The sequence below is a fragment of the Macrobrachium nipponense genome, chromosome 3 (assembly GCF_015104395.2).
Source record: "Macrobrachium nipponense isolate FS-2020 chromosome 3, ASM1510439v2, whole genome shotgun sequence".
In the NCBI taxonomy this organism is placed as follows: Eukaryota; Metazoa; Arthropoda; class Malacostraca; order Decapoda; family Palaemonidae; genus Macrobrachium; species Macrobrachium nipponense.
This window is the reverse complement of record NC_087202.1, coordinates 104,537,152-104,549,486: the sequence shown is the minus strand read 5'-3', so window position 1 is coordinate 104,549,486 and position 12,335 is coordinate 104,537,152.

The following is a 12,335-nucleotide window of genomic DNA, read 5'->3' as shown; positions in this document are numbered from 1 at the left end:
CATGTAGATGTGGAACGTGAAATTACAGGTAATAAAAATGACGTACCCATTCCACATCACCCCCTTTGTCACTTGCCCAAGTAAGGCAGGAAAGGCAAATATAAAATTATGCCATCAGAAAAGTCTTCCTCCTCTGACAGCTGAATAGACCACCAAGAAAGACTAGCATGACCAAATCTCCATCAGGTAAGCCCTCTCTTCCAAGAGCTTTATATTCTTCATTTGGTCAGCCAACTAAAAATCTCTCTTCAAAATGGCGTCTTTTGATATCCTGCAATGGAATTGTAAAGGACTGCGTACACATGCAGAAGAGCTAAAAGTCTTGTTAAGAAAGAGAAATCCTGGTATAGTATGTCTGCAGGAAACCAAATTAGGCCCAGAGTTTTTTTTAATCCTGGGGTTAACTATGAGATTTTCTCCTTGGTCCCTCCTGCAGGTGACCGTGAGGAAGCAAAAACATACCTCTTGAAGATTATTAATAAAATTTGGGATACTGGAATCTTACCAAGAGGATGGAAAATTGCTGTAGTAATTCCAATTCAAAACCAAATAAAAACCCCTATCAGACAACAAGTTATAGGCTCATAGCTCTCACTAGCTGTGTATGCAAGCTGATGGAGAAGATGATCAACTCTCGTTTAGTATGGCATTTAGAAACACACAAACTACTTTTTCCACTCCAGTTTGGCTTTCGCAAAAACATCTACCCTTGACCCTCTGCTAAGACTTTCTAATCACATTCAACAGGGCCTTGTAAACCAGTGTCAGACAATTTGTGTATTCTTTGACTTAGAAAAAGCGTATGATACAACATGGCATCATGGAATTGTTAAGCAGCTACATAAATTAGGCATACAAGGAAATATGATTAGGTTAATTAACTCCTTTTTAACAAACCAGTTTGTAAGAGTAAGAATATGAAATAATTTATCTTCCCCATTCAAACTGTCAGAAGGTGTTCCACAGGGGAGTGTGCTGAGTGTAACTTGTTTTGCTATTGCCATTGATAGCACAATCAATGAAATTTCAAATACTGTACAGGCCTCACTTTTTGTTGATGATCCAGCTATTTATTGCACTGCACATGATGCTGAATTGACTTGCAGGTATTTACAAAAATCCATTGACTCTTATCTCTTGATGGGCAAAACAAAATGGTTTTAGGTTCTCTACAAGTAAGACTGATGCTGTTCGCTTTACTAGGAGTAGACGTCAAGAAGTTGTACCTAATTTGAAACTTGAAGGGTCTTTTCTACCATATGTGGATGATGTCAAGTTCTTAGGAATGATTTTTGATTCTAAACTCACATGGTCTAAGCGTTTTGAAAATTTCAAGTACAAAGTAAAGAAATCTCTCAATCTTTTGAAAGTGGTCTGTGGCTTTAACTGGGGTGCAGATAAGAAAACTTTGCTTCAACTATATTATGCATTACGTGGATCAAAGTTGGATTACGGTTGCCAGATTTATTCATCAGCATGCAAAAGTAAACTCCATGAACTTGATGTAGTCCAAAATATTGGTTTATGTAGTATTTGCTCTGGGGCTTTTCCAATATATCCCCCCCCCCCCCCCCCCCCCCCCCTCGAGATTCTTTATGTGGATATGCACCAACTTCTACTTGATTTAGGACGTGAAGAATTAGGCCTCTGATACTTGATGAGGAATAAAAGTAATGTTAGCGATCCATCAAATAAGGTTATTAATCAACTTGATGCTAGCAAATTCAAGCCAAGATCTTGTGTTCCATTCCAGACCTGGCTTAATGCATCTACGTATAAATGAAAATTCTATACTGACTCAGAATTTTCATGAATGGGTCCCTTCCAAAATTCCACCTTGGTCCATACCATAAGCTGAACTGTGCAAGAAAAATATAGTGAAAAAGAGCACCCCATTGAAGTAATAAAGTCACTGTTTTTAGAACATGATGCAGTTCTTAATAACGACTTTAAAATTTATATAGATGGCTCAAAGTCAAGCGAGGGAGTAAGTTTAGCTGTGGTCACTGATAATTTTTGTAATGTTGCAAAGCTGCCTGCAGCTGAGCTGCTTCAGTATATACAGCTGAACTATCTGATATTGTAAAAGCCCTAGATATAGCATATCATTCAAATAAGAAGCCTTGTGTCATATACTCAGACTGTAAAAGTGCTCTGGAAAACCTGAACAGTTCTAATTCTTCCCATCCTTCAGTACAAAAGGCTCAGGCGTGGCTGTTTCGCATTTCGTGTAGGCATAAAACAGTATGTTTTTGTTGGATACTTGGTCATGTTGGGATCCCAGGTAATGAAGAAGCAGACCAAGAAGCAAAGAATGCCTGTTCCCAAGGAGAAATTGATATGAAAATCTCTCTTCGTCACTATATACTAAGAAAGTGGCAGGAGGGTTGGTCATCTCCCTTTCTTGCTAGTAATAAGTTAAAAACTATTAGACCTCAAGTAGAAATTTGGCAATCATCCTATCAAAGCGACTGGAGGATTGAAGTTATTTTAACAAGTTTGAGGATTGGTCACTGCCGAATGACAGTTTTCTTCTTGATGGTGGTAGTGCTCCACTGTGTGTTCACTGTGATGGCCCTTTGACAGTTGAGCACATTCTGGTTCATTGCACCAGGTATGTAAATGAGAGGCAGATGTACCATGTAGGTGGTAAAACTATATTTGAAATTTTAGGAGACAACATCGATGTTGGCACTGTTATGAGTTTTTTTAAAGGCTTGTGGATTTTATAAAAATGTCTAGTAATTTTATAGATATAATTATTAATTCCTTTATTTTTATTTTTATTTTTATTTTTTTATCATAAATGGTAACTTTTAATTCCATCAGAAATTCAATCTCGATTTTACCGTTTTAAACATTGATCATCAGGGTATCTATTTTAATTCCTTTATTTTTATTTTTATTTTTTTTATCATAAATGGTAACTTTTAATTCCATCAGAAATTCAATCTCGATTTTACCGTTTTAAACATTGATCATCAGGGTATCTATTTTAATCTCATTACAAGCAGTCCCCGGGTTACGACGGGTTCGGCTTATGACGTTCCGAGGTTAAGGCACCTTTCAATTATATTCATCAGAAATTATTTCCAGGGTTACGACGCATGTTCCAGGGTTACGACGCCTACAAATCTGATCTGGCAGAAGAAATACGACACCAAAAATGCAAAATAATACTAAATATTTGAAGGTTTTTTTTTATGGAAAATGCAATAAGAATGCAGTTTACATAGTTTTGAATGCACCCAAAGCATTAAAAGTAAGGTTTTCTTAGGATTTTTGACGATGTTCCGGCTTACGACAATTTTCGGGTTACAACGCATCTCAAGAACGGAACCCGGGTCGTAACCCGGGGACTGCCTGTATTTATATAATTCCCATTGAACTCATTATTTCTATTTCTATTTCTATTCATTATCACTATAGTGCTATGGTTCCCAGTGCTTGGCTTTATGCCAAAATCACATATTCCATTCCATTCCAGATAAGATTGTTTAAAGTTTTTAAAAAATCAAGCATGAAGTTCACTTGTTTGCCTGTGAAACCCTGGCAACTGCTCCCAAATGTTGTTTCCTTCTATACCCGTAAGGGATGGCATCATATAATTAGGCAGACCCAAGAGTAAGGAAGCCCCCTCAAAGTGAGACCACCTTGACGTGGTGAGGGGGCTTTTGAACCCCTGGAATTTGTTCTCGGGGTTGAGTCCAAGAGTCTCATGTATTAAAAATATTACAAATTTTTTTGGAGTAATTTAGTGGAATATTCCACTTTTTGATAAATTTTACTGCTTAGGTGAGTCTGAGAAGGGGTTTGCATTCAAAGCTAATTGTGGGAGTTGTGGTGGTTGAGTCGCCACCCGATATGGTTTGGACCTAAGAGATGGTGATGGGATTTTCTGATTTCCATCTTGAGGGCAGAACCATCTCCAGGGATCAGCCCATCGGAATCCAGGGGGTGGCTGGTGTTTGGGGATGGGACTCCTGGCTTCTGTCCGGAAGCCCACCAGTACGTTTGGAGTGGGGAGTCAGTCCCCATAGGTGGGGGCAGAACTCTCAGCAGGCGGATTGGCTTATACCTGGGCCACTGCAAGCATACTGATGCAATCCCGAAGAGGTTGGGTATGAGGTGGACTATTGGGAGTCAACTCTCACTTGTGCCATTGGTGGAGAATGCAAATACCTGACTGATCCACGATACTTTCTTGATAAAACCAAACAGTTTTGGGTGTGTAGGTAAGCTGGTTTGTTTGAGGTGGTCTGGTGTGTGCGTGCTTATTATCCTGGGATCGCTTTGAGGGTTTTTGACAGTTTGGTTTGTTGGGTTGGTGAGACTAGGCATTAGAAGCTGCCTGTCCCTTTCTGATGTGCTGTTGGGGTCTCAGCAGGCTCTTAGGTGTTGGGTACACACTTTTTGGACTTCTGAATGTGAACTGCCATAATACTATGGATTTGGACAATAGTTTTCCCTCCCCCGGATCCAACGACTTACTGGCACTGGCAACGACTTCTGGCATGAAGATGGATATGAGCTCGGCTATCAGACAGAACCAAAAATTGAGACACCAGGGTGTTAGTAAATCTGGTGGATTTGATCCTGATAGTAGAGTCCTTCATTGCACCAATATAAACTTGTCATTAGATTATGAGTGTGTACAGTGTAATGAAACAATTTGGTAAAGTGGAAAGAATGAAACTACTTCTAGAAAAAGACAAGCAGTCATTTTCTGCTTATGTTAAATTTTCCTCACCCTTGGAAGCTAGTGAGGCACAACAAAGACTACATGGCCACATTCTCAATGATTCGGTTCTTAGCACGAAAGTGTTATCAGTGAAAAATTTAAATAATGAGCCATTTGATTTTATCCTTAAGTGCGCTTCCTACCCATGGCATGTTGCTAGCTACAAAGAGGGAGGAAAATTTTTTTATAAAGGCTGTTGAATGTATTGAGAGCAAGGTAGGTTCCATTCCCATTGGAAATTGGAAACTTTATGGAAAGAACTTGCTAATAAAAGCTGGTAATGAAACCCAAGCAATTTTGCTATCAAATTTTAAACCTCCTGAAAGTGGAAATATCGAATGTATTACATCACATAGATTCTTTAACACATTGAAAGGGGTAGTATACTCAAAAGACCTGCATGTTTTTGAAGAGGAGGAGATTCTCCGTCGATGTCCTCCTTGTGTATCTCACGTAAAAAAACTAGGAGGGAATGCAGCTATCCTTTTAAACTTGTCCAGTTACCTACCTGATGCTATCATTGTTGGCCATGAGAAGATGCAGGTTAAAAGATATAAAAGAAATCCTAAAGAGTGTCGCAAATGTTTTGAATATGGCCACATTCAAAACTCATGTGAAAACAACAAAAGATGTTCTGTGCGCTCTGCGAAGCATGATAATTTTGACGTGTGTGTAGCAGCCCAATATACTGTTTTCAATGTAAGGGAGATCACTCTCCAAATTCTAGGGCTTGCCTCAAATACAGATTTGGAGATGTATTGGCAGTGGCTGACAATGAACATATCAGCATTAGCGAAGCAATGCGAGTGATAATGGGGGCAAACAAAAGTGCCACTCTACCTATGCTTCAGTAATAAAACTTATGAGAAATTTCAGCAATGTAAAGCAACTAATAACTGCATCTAATAATAGGCATCGCACACCTGCTACTCCTAGGACTGTAAATAATGAAAATCCCCAATCTGTCACGAAATTTTCATCTGCTAGTTCCTTGGAGTCCAACACCAAAAGTTGTATTTCAAGAAGTACAGAAAACTCACCTCCCAAAGTCAATACAAAGATTGCAGGCTCATTTCCAAAAAAAAACAGGAAGCCAAAATCAATTAATAATTCGGGAAGCTGTTCCAAAAACACTTCCAACAAGAATAAGCCAAGAGACCAAGCCCAATTAGATAGAGCTAATTCAGAGCCATCAATTGTTACAGCCACAAGCAAAAATGAAAACAAAGCTATAATTACAACCACCAAGAAGCGCACAAGGAATACATCCCTAAATCATGATGGCTTTAAAATAAAGACCTCAAATGGGTTCAGTGTTTGGAAGAGATCTGTCCACCTAGAAAGGTGGTTCCAAAAGCAGTTTCAGCGCAAAAACATCTGAGTTCTGATCAGTCTTGCCACCCTAAGACAAATGAACCTTGTGATTCGCAGAATCATAGTAGAAATTCTGATCAGAATTACAACCAGAAATATGATTAGCCAAAAACTCTTAAATTCCAATTCAAATGAAAAGGGATTAAAGAAACAATCACTTATAAAGGAGAGCTTTCTTCGCCACACTAGGAACAGTACTTCCCCTCTAAGGAGTGGAAAGTAGCACTTTTTACCACCTTAACATTCGTGTTCGATATCCTTCAGTAGAACTGTAAAGGTCTCGGTGCCTGTACAGACCTTAAAGTATTAATTCATGAATCCAATCCAGGGATTATATGCCTGCAGGAGACAATGTTCGGTAACTCTCCTTATAATCCTGGACTAAATTATTCAATATTTAACTCCTCTCCCCCAATGGTCGGGCCCTTGGAGGTGCTGCAATTATTGTTAATAAATCTCTGCAGCACTCCATAATACAATTAAATACAACTCTACAGGCTATTGCTATTTCAGTCATCTTGGAAAGGAGGATAACAGTCTGCTCCTTATACCTTCCACCAGATCTTGCTTTTAACAGTGAAAATATTCAGTCCTCAATTAACCAACTTCCAGTTCCTTTACTTCTCCTAGGATATTTTAATGTCCACAACCCCCTTTGGGGAAGTCGGTTTCTAGACAGTGACTTTCCACAGCATTCATGATCATCATTTCTCTGCACTTGGCCTTAGTATCTCATCAACAAGTATCCACCTTGATTTTAGTTGGTCTGTTAACGAAAATTTAAATGGGAGTGATCATTACCCGATCCTTTTGAAATATGCTGAGAATGGTCCATCTGAAGGTTTACCGAAGTGGAAGGTAGAGGAGGCAGACTGGGATAAATTCAGTAAGGTAGTCAAACTAGATAGGGAGTTTGAGTCATTTCATTTTCGTCTAGATGCTTATGATTACTTTGTTGAATCTATTCTAAAAAGTGCTGAAGGCTCGATTCCCAAAACAAAAGGCAAACCTCATAGGCCTGCAGTTCCCTGGTGGAATAAGACGTGGTATTATGAGGAAAGTTACTAGGAAGTGCTACAGACGTTACAAAACTAGTGGCTCTCCTCAGTCTAAATTATTCTACAAACGTGCTTTAGACAAGCAACAGCGCTTTTATAAGAGAGCCAAAAGAGAAAGTTGGCTTTTTAATGGAATAAACTTAAAGACTCCACTGAAAGTGGTATGGTGCAAAATAAGAAAACTGAGTGGGAAATTTGTGTCACCATTATCCTCATTAAAAATGAATGAGACACTGATCACAGAGTCCACTGAAGTTGCCAATGAGCTAGAAAAACACTTTTCAGAAGTTTCCAGCGCCAACAATTATTCTCGAGAATTTAAAAAAATTAGGAATTCTGAAATGATTCTGGAATTCGATTCAGGAAAATCTGAACTATACAACTACAGGTTTTCCTTGAGAGAATTACGGGAGGTGCTCTCCTCTAGTGAATCCACAACTCAAGGTGAGGATAAAATCATATATGAAATGCTTAAACACCTCCCAGACAATGCCAAAAAATATTTACTGAAGATTATAAACAAAATATGGGAAACAGGAATTTTACCCAATGACTGGAAAATATCCATAGTTGTTCCTATTAAAAAGCCTAATAAAGATGCTTCCCCAGCCACCAGCTGTGTGTGTAAGCTAATGGAGAAAATGATAAATACTAGACTAGTTTGGCAATTAGAAATAAAGGATTAATATCATAATTTCAATTTGGTTTCAGGAAAAACCGCTCCACTCTTGATCCGTTGCTGAGGCTGACCAACCAAATCCAGGAAGGATTCGCCAAACAATGTCAGACCATCGGAGTATTTTTTGACCTCGAAAAAGCGTATGACACTGCCTGGAGAATTGACATCATGAAACAATTGCACAAGATGGGCATTTGTGGAAGAATGATCAGATTTATATATTCCTTTTTAACGGACAGATTTTTTATGGTAAAAGTGAGAAACTCTTTCTCCTAACCTTTTGTGCAGGAGGAAGGAGTTCCCCAAGGAAGCGTTTTAAGTGTAACACTTTTCAGTGGCAATAAATAGTGTGGTTGAAAAAATCTTGCCCCCTGTTAAATGCTCACTTTTTGTTGATGACCTTGCAATATATTGCACAGGATATGATTCATTGTCAGTATGTAAACATTTGCAAAGGGCTATTAATGCAATTACTAAGTGGGCTGATGAGAATGGTTTCAAATTCTCCTCTTCCAAAACAGTTGCAGTAAGATTTACCAGATGCCGGCGTGTGGAAGAAGTGCCCACACTTAGTTTAAAAGGATCTATCATTCCTTATGAAAGTGAAGTAAAATTTCTGGGGATGATTATCGACCACAAACTAACATGGACCAGCCACATAAATTCCCTAAAGATTAATGTAAAATAATCTTTGAATATTTTAAAGGTTGTTTCTGGTTTTAGTTGGGGGCTGATAAAAAATCCCTTTTGAGGCTATATGACTCGCTTTGTCGCTCCAAGAATAGACTATGGCTGTCAGATCTATTCCTCAGCCTGTAAAACCAAGCTAAAGAACTGGATGTTGTACAGAACATGGGGTTAAGAATATGCTTAGGGGCTTTTAGAAATTCTCCTGTTGAAAGCATAAATGTCGACACAGATCATCTTCCCCTTGATCTGAGAAGGCAAGAGCTAGGATTGCGATACGTGGCTAGAATGAAAAGTACTCCCAAAAATCCCTCTTTTCAATTACTTGAGGAAACAGACTCGCGGAATATCTCTGGTAGAATAGGTTCTAAGCCATTCCAAATTCGGCTGAACGAGGATGTTAGGGATAACCATCTCAAATCCCAGAAAGTCCTGGAAGTAAAACATCCTGTAAATCCTTCATGGCTTATTCCTGAAGCATTAGTATGCAAGAAATAATTTAAGAAGAAAGACTGTACTGAAGAAGAGATTAAGGGAAAATTCTTAGAGCACGACGTTACCCATGCCAAGGGAATAGTTTTGTAAAATGTATAAATTTTAAGGAATTTAGTTTACCTGGTCCGAACGGCTGACGTGTGACCATTATATCGCTAATGAATGTGCGGCTCCTTTTTCTTGTCAGATGTGATTTTATCTTTTTAACTGTCGGTACGTTCGTTTGTTCCGGATTTATACCCAGAGGTTTATTTTTATATATATATATATATATATATATATATATATATATATATATATAGATATATATATATATATATATTTATAATCTGAGTGGATCTTTTTTGGCCACCCCTGAGTGACAGTAGGGGAGACATGGCATAGCTATCCACCTCCTGCATACAAGTTTGTCCGCCCTTGGCTGGACAGGTAGGGGAGACATCCACCCTCCGCCTGCAAACCTGTTTGTCCTCCTCTAGCAGGGAATTGGGATGGTCGGGGATACAGCAACCCCGGGTTTCAGCATGTGTGGCGAGCTCCAATAAGCTCATATATATGTATATTTATGGATAGATAGAGAGGAATGGTACTTGAGAAAGACGCAATCGTTCCCAACTGATCCAACATTGCATCAAGTCGTCCATTCGTGTGTGAACGCTTCGTATCTGTCGATGCTCTTGTAAGGTAAACTCTTCAAAGTAATTCCTAGTCACTAAAACGATATTCCCTAATCTGAACTCGTGTTCTTAACACACTTGATCAGACACAATGAGCTTCTCTCAAGAGGGCCGAAGTTGAGTGCTACTTCTTGCACTTGCAACATATTCACGGAAGGTGGCTGAGACCACATCAACTCTGCATACGCTTCTATATTTTATCTTGGTATGAACTTCTTATTTATTTGCGGGGTATTAAGGGCGGCTGTCTTAACGGTCTTCATAGCATATGCTTTTAACTGATAGCGATAAAAGCGTCAAGCCACTTTACATTATAAAACCGTCAGAGAAGAAGGTAACGGGTATGACTTGATATTTAGATTTACAACCAGAACTCGCATAGCAAGGCTAAGTGTCCTTCGAAAGACGTCATTTTGCTTATCAAGCATACTCTCAGTTATTCTTAATAAGCGTTATAACCAATCTGCCTGTAGCTACTCCTTTAATTCAGGTTTTTCTAATAGACATCAATGGGATGAAAAATTAAAGCGTGTGACGTAATTAACTATAAATGCTAATTAGAATGAAGCGGATTGATGGTGGCGTCAAGCGCAATGAAACATTTCAAACGTTCAAGAAAAAGTTAACAATTGAACCAACAGATCCTACTGAAAAGAAAGAAGAAAAAAAAGGCAAATTAGCTCGCTGTGACGATATATATATATATATATATATATATCTATATATATTATATATATATATATATATATATTTTACATTTTTACATACGTTGGTGGTATATATATATATATATATATATATATATATATATATATACATATATATATATGTGTGTGTATGTATGTATGTATGTATGTATATGTATGCATGTATATAAATAGTATTTTCATCAAAAAAGCTAATTTGCAGTGACTAGCCGAAATACTGACAACGTAATGATTATTAATTTTTCTTTAAACGTTTGAAATGTTACTTTATGTTTGACGCTATTATCGGTCAGCTTCACATATTTAGCTTTCGTAGTTAATAATAATGCTATTTCTCTAACACACACATACATACATACAAAAACTAACGTTGTCTACAGTTTAGCGCCTATGATACTTTCGGATTGACTCTTATTGATAGCCATGACTTACTGGAGGAACTTGGCGTTGCAATTATTCCTTCACATGAAGAACCAGAGGCTGAAACAGATTATGGTTCTGATGCATCCGATGATGAAGTCGCATGTAATCCAGGAGGAGCTTTTCAGTCTATGCTATCTTCACTTCCCCTAATAAATGTATTGAAGATTTAGATGATGATATTTCAGAAGCAACGCAAAATTTAACATTCCAGGTTTGTCGCACTCAGAATTACCAGATCAACAAAGAAGCTGACGTAATTTTCGTGTCAACATAAAGAGAACCAGTCTTGCACAAGGCAGGACAAGAACAATTTTTTTGTGAAAAAAGAGCGTGAACAACGAAAAATTCCCATGAGACAAAAAAGGTAATACAGTTGGCACTAGAATAAGATTACTGTTGAAACAAACATGATGATCTGAGCACACCGAAGCCGACTCTGCAGAACCCTGTGGATTGCAAGACTTTAGACAAACAAGTGAATAAATAAGATTTGTGAGGAGAGCACACTCCATGCCACACAGGAATCACTCTTTTGTAATTATATTACTTCTGAGAATGTGAGGGAACTCCTTCCAGTTCTTATAAACTCAGTGGTTACGTATAACAAACTTCAATCTAGAAGGCTGTAGTGGTCTGACTCTCTATAGGTAATAGAAGGCGATTCATGCGTCCACAATTGAAGGATAAATGGGAATTTGATGTAATTTTGCTATTACTCTGAAGGCAATCCACGTGAACGAAACTGTATTTTGTAGTATATATAGAGTACAACACTTTATGAACAGCGTATTATGGTAACTGTAAACGGCCGATATAACAATGTTAATGTGTGTTATGAAGGATGAAATTTAAATGTTTTCCATTCATGAGGTCACTAAACATACGCGTAATTTACTCACCGGACGCCGTCAGTATTTCGTCTATTCAGCTGGGTACAGATGAGCCACGGCCGTAACTCATCGTTAAAAGAACTGGCCATGTGGACAGCATCCTTAAGATAAACTTTGGAATAACCTACGTATCGTGAATAACCGAAGGATCGTGAGTTGAGTAAACCGGGAACAGAGTTGATAAACACGTCGAATACATAGTCAAAACAATAAATGCTAGATGTTCTCTAAAGTATTATGTACACAATTAAAGTAATGAAGCATGATGGATCGAGATGAGTAGTGGGCAGTGAGGGATTCTCTCTCTCTCTCTCTCTCTCTCTCTCTCTCTCTCTCTCTCTAAATACCTTGTTATGAGGGGAACTAGGATGAAGTGGAAAAGGGGAGTTAAGAGCTTTTGTGACTAATGATGGATGAAGACGCTGATTCGTTTGGTGGCTGAGGGGAAATTGTAGTCCAGTGATGCAGATGAAGAAGGAAAGGGAAGGGAAAGACTTGGTGATGCTGGAAGAGAGGGGATGGATTGCCCCAGGTACCTTCATTTAAGGAGAGGATGGGGGAGTTGTAGTGGATTACCCTACTGTTCATATTTAACCTCTCTCTC